Raw genomic sequence first — 6,030 nt, forward strand, 5'->3', positions numbered from 1 at the left:
AGAGACATTACTCAAGAAATCAATCAATCAATTAACGAGGCAGCGATTCCAAAATAGATGGATAATGTTTCCGGTTCATCTTTAAAGAAAGCACATTTATCATTCATTTCAGTTTTAAATCTCTTTATAATAATCTTTGACGGGGTATATTCTATGAATAATTTAATTTTGTTAATTATAAAGTATTTGTTACTGTACATTAAAACTTGCAAAACAAACAAAGTGAAAGAAATAATTAAACTGATTCATAAATGTAATTAAAAATGTTAATAACAGATTTGCAGAACGACTTACAGAAATGTCATTTTTTGATTAAGAAATGGAGCCTTTTATTTGATCATGAATCTCTTTTCTATTTTTTGTTTTTGTTTTGTTGTTACCTAAATACCATTTACACTCATGTACACTCATATGAACTCATGTACACTCATGTACGCTCGTGTAAAACTCATGTAAACTCGTGTACACTCGTGTACACTCATGTAAAACTCATGTAAACTCATGTACACTCGTGTACACTCATGTAAAACTCATGTGCACTCGTGTACACTTGTGTACACTCATGTAAAACTTGTGTACACTTGTGTACGCTTGTGTACACACGTGTACACTCGTGTAAACTCATGTGCACTCGTGTACACTCGTGTAAACTCGTGTACACTCATGTAAACTTGTGTAAACACGTGTACACTCATGTAAACTCATGTAAAACTCATGTACACTTGTGTAAACACGTGTACACTCATGTAAACTCATGTAAAACTCATGTAAACTTGTGTAAACACGTGTACACTCATGTACACTCATGTAAAACTCATGTACACTTGTGTAAAACTCATGTAAAACTCATGTACACTTGTGTAAAACTCATGTAAAACTCATGTACACTCGTGTAAACTCGTGTACACTCATGTAAAACTCATGTAAAACTCATGCACACTTGTGTAAAACTCATGTAAAACTCATGTACACTCATGTAAACTCGTGTACACTCATGTAAACTCATGTAAAACTCATGTACACTTGTGTAAAACTCATGTAAAACTCATGTACACTCGTGTAAACTCGTGTACACTCATGTAAAACTCATGTACAACTCATGTACACTCGTGTACACACGTGTACACTCATGTAAACTCATGTGCACTCCTGTACACTCGTGTAAAACTCGTGTGCACTCGTGTAAAACTCGTGTACACTCATGTACACTCGTGTAAACTCCTGCACACTCCTGTAAAACTCATGTAAACTCATGTACACTCATGTACACACATGTACACTCATGTAATCTCACGTACACACGTGTACACTCGTGTAAACTCATGTGCACTCGTGTAAACTCATGTAAACTCATGTCCACATAGTCTATTACCAGATGTTTAAATGGTCCTTCTGGGACTGGTATGTGAATTATTGGTCCAGATGTACCCTTTCTGACATTATTTTGGGCACAAATTTCACATTCAGCTAAAAATTCATCTACCATTGCCTGTAGGTATGGGGACCAATATCCCTGTCATTTTATTTTTCTAATTACTTCCCCCCTTGAACAATGGTCAAAACCATGCACATCTGCGATTAGAATAGTAAGGAGTGCTGTTGGAGCAATCATGTGTCCTTCATGTGATCACCATATACCATTTACATCCCTGCTTGCACCTCTTTGTTTAAGATCTTCCAAATCAGTTTTCAAAACTTGATTGAACACATGTAGTGAATGTTCGAATCCCTGGGGCATTCTGGTGTATGTACACTGTTTACCATGATAGGTGAATGAAAAAAGTGTCTGCTTTCCTCTGCTAAAGGGATGCTGAAAAAAGCAGAGCACAGGTCAATAACGGTAAAATAATTGGCAGCAGGTGAAACATTAGTCAACAGCATATGTGGATTTGGAACTTCTGCAGGCCAATCTTCCACTACCTCATTAACTGCTCTCAAATCATGCACTAAGCACCATTTTGATTTGTCTGCCTTAGCAACGGGCAATATGGGTGTGTTGCACTGGCTTGATGTTTCAATCAGTACCCCTGCCTTAATTATTCCCTCAATAGTCTTTTTAATTCCTTCTACAGCTTCCTGTTTCAATGGATATTGTTGTGTTCGGTAACTGTGCTCATTGTCCGAGTTTAATTCTAACTGGATTAGCAGATTTCACTAAACCTACTTCTGTATCATGTTGAGACCACAGTTCAGCAGGTACATGTTTTTCCATTTCTAACATTAATTCAACTGTTTTTGAATCCAACTTTTCTTTTTCTTTAGTAGTCACCACAACTCATAATGGTTGTACAAAGAATTTTTAAGTATGTTTTGTCCGGTGATTCAAAAATTAAAGGATTATCTGTTTCCTCCCACTTTTTCCTTTCTGCTCTCTTTATCACTGGTCCTAAATCTTTTGCCTGACTTTCCTTACTTACCTATAAGGTAACATGTGGAGCTGAATTTGGTACTTGAAACCATTTTTCAATGAAACATTTCTCAATTTGTAGTGCTGCTCCTTCTGGCCCTACAATTATGTATTGTGAACTCAATGGAACTTCTTGTCCTTTTGTGTCACTCAACCATTTCTTTTCAATCTCTGGGTCCCTACCTGGATCATACAATATGGTACAATGGAACTCAGTTTTTGGCATGCTTGGTTCACAAAGCTGTTCTTTGATGTATTTTCCCCATTTGTTGACATTTTTTTTTGTCTACATCTTTCCCTAAATCTTCTAACCAATATATATTTGCTTGTGGCTCTTGGACAGTCATTTGTTTAATTCCCCTGCTATCTATGAATATTCCCTCTGGAGAGCACCATATCTGCAAATTCATTTTACATATGGGATCCCTTCCCAACAAATTAACAGGTGTTTATTCTGATATTAGATTAGGAATTTTTATCTCTGAATCTTTTACTTTTATGCTAACTGGAGCCATCATTGGAATTAGCTGCGTAAGTCCTGTATGGGATTTTACAGTTAAGACCCAAGGACCAGATATGATGAATGAAGACCAGGAGTCAGAGATGCAATCAATTGAAGAAGATTTTACTGAAGAATAGTTTGCAGTTTCATCAGCAGAAGTCAGCTTCACACTCACGAGGAGTTCGTAGGCTGCTTTCCATTCATTCTCATTACAAAAGCAATTAAACTCTCACACAAGTCACTAAGCTACGTCATCATGTCAGGTTGAATGATTCTGATTGGTTAAGACACAGATAAACTTTGAAAATTTCCACATATGTGCTGTTAGCCAGAAGAATATCTCCATTGATTATCAGGACGTCAGTCAAATCACAGTTTAGGCACAAAGTGACCCATTGAGGTCACCAATCTGAGATACTAGACGCCAGTTTGTCCCGTCAGATGATCATCTCACCTCCCCTGCGTGCCAGTTGTTCACGTCAGGTCCTGTGACAAAAGAGTAACAGAAACACACACACAGATACACAGCTTCTTCAAGGTTGGATTTGGTCGAACTCTAGCTCTAACCAGGGAACTTTCCCAAAACATACTGATTAGATATGCTTTCTCACAGTAAGAGGTTCAGACAATATTCGTCATTATTCTCTAGTGATTGAAGATGAAAAGTAAAGTAAATGCTTTAACTAAGAATTGTCACGTAGGCAACAGGCCTGAGTGACTCCCAGTGACCTAGGCTGTCAGGGTCAACTAGAAGAGTAAATATAGGTTTATAACAGGTGTTTATAAACACACAAAGAGAGAGCACATTTCAGACATGTAATTTTATAACTAGTAAATATCATAAGCTTGAAGAAGTTATTCAAATCATTTGATATTTAGAAGGATAAATATTGATTAATAACTCATTACAAATCACTCAAAGGATATATATATATATATATATATATTGAAGAGGCAGGGGATTCCAGAATCCTCCCCTTCAGTCCCGAGAATCCTACTGTCTTTACATATTTTCCAGACTTGGGGAGGTGAGAGGCATAATTTGGATTTATTCATGTGAACGTAGCTCCAGTGTCTAGCATAACTGGTGTTGTTTTGCCCTCTATTTTAACCTGCAGCATAGGTTCTTGATCAGCATCAGATGATATCATTGGAAGCTGACCCCTCCTCGTAGGATCCTCTGGGCAGCCCTAGTAGCCCTGTTGTAGTCCAAGCCATGGGTTGACTGGACCTGATGCTTGAGCTTGATATTCTTGCTGCCATGGATTGTTGCTTGGACTTGGTGGTTGGTCTTTTTGCCATGGATTGGTGGGGCAGTCTCTTTTATTGTGTCCTGGCTGACTGCATCCCCAGCATATTCCTAGTGAGCCATTCATCCTTTGCTGGCCACTGTTTTGTCTCCCTCTTCCTCCTTGTTGTTGTTGTCTGTTCCAGTTTCTGTTGTTTGGTTGTTCTGGTTTTAGGTAGATTACAAATGGTGCTGGTGGCTCTGGTGCATTTCCAGCTGTTGTCAATGCATTCTGGACCATAGTTGCCGGTGCTAATAGTGTGGTCTGGGCAGCAGGTGCAGCCATGTTCACAGGAGCCATTACTGCTGTTTGTTCTTCTTTTTCTTTTACTGCAGCTTGAATCTTCTTTCTTTTGCCAGTCAGGTCTTCAAGTTGTAGTTGTATCAGCTTTCTCTGCAGTTTTCTCTCTTGTTTTTTCCACAGCATGAGCCACATGTTCACAGAACTCCCTGTGTGTCTTGGCGTTCAGTCCAAATAAATCTTCCAGCTTGGCCTTCACTGGGGGTAGCATAGCATCCACTATGGCCATTCTGAATAATGTTGTCATCACTGGATCTCCTTCTGGGTTTCTCTCCAGCTCTTGTTTCCATCTTGTTAGTTGTCTCTGAATGTAGGTTGTAGGATTTTCTGTTTCACCTATTGGTTCTCCTCTCAGAGATTTCAGGTCCATTCGTATTGGGTATTCTTTTCTCAGTGCTGCCCATACATTAGCACGATGTCCATCAAATGTGACCCCATCCATTTTTGGATTATCTAAGAGGAGCAATTGATATACTTTTCCAAGGATCTCATTCATCTTGGATCCCCCCAGGCATTTAGCTAGTAGTGCTTTGACATCTCCAATTGCTAGCAATTTACCCATTGTTTCCTCCTCCACCATTCTGATCCATTTGCCAGCCCCCTCATGGATGTCTGGAAGGCGTGCTATCAGTCCATCAAGATCTTGATTGGCCCATGGCACATACTGTCCTTGTGTCCCCTTGATTAAAAATGGACACTGTTTTTGGTACTCACTGGATGGATGCATGTTGCTTAGATATTCACTGGGTTGATATATGTAGCTTAGATCTTTTTTTAAGGTATTTTGTTATTCTTTCTCAGGTATTTCAAAACTGCATTTACTTGTTTTCTAGTTAATGGTTTTACAGGCAATTCCTTTGCTCCTAACCAATGTAAATTGTTCTGTATCCAGATAATGTCTCCTCTTAGACTAATTATGTCAAAACTCCAAAGCTCGTCTTCAGCAAACCAGCGGCCTGTGGCAGCTATTCCTCCTGTCTAATGTATAAAAGTGAGAGATGGAGTTAATTCTACTTGACACCCTCCCCATAGAACCACAGAAACATTTATTTCACTTCCAACACAATATTCTAAATGAAAGGGTTCAAGAAAGTTAATGAGGGTCTCCCTTTCTGCTGCATTCAAAATCCCCCTTCCTCTTTTCCTTCCTCTTCTATTTTTACACAATTCACTCATTATTTACAATGGTTGTTTGCAAAATATGTTACTTGTTTTTATTTTCTCTTGCCTCCATGTATTTCCACCCACACCTGTTGTATCTGTTCTGGGTGTCTTCTTATTTCAATTGTTACCTTCAACCTTCCTATAGTCCCATTCGTTGTGTAGACTGGCGTTATTTCTTCACCTTGCTCTCTACAGAATAATATCTTACTTCTCCACTGAACTGGTCGTATGTCTGAGCTGACAGCAAGGTAAATATTCTTTAAGATTGTTGCTGCTAGTCTCTCTGGCTGATGGCTCCCTAAATTCTTTTTGAGATAGGGAACATCACATCTGAGATATACACTGAGTTAATGGGTATTTCTGCAGAC

The sequence above is a fragment of the Myxocyprinus asiaticus genome, chromosome 15 (genome assembly GCF_019703515.2).
Source record: "Myxocyprinus asiaticus isolate MX2 ecotype Aquarium Trade chromosome 15, UBuf_Myxa_2, whole genome shotgun sequence".
NCBI classification, from domain to species: Eukaryota; Metazoa; Chordata; class Actinopteri; order Cypriniformes; family Catostomidae; genus Myxocyprinus; species Myxocyprinus asiaticus.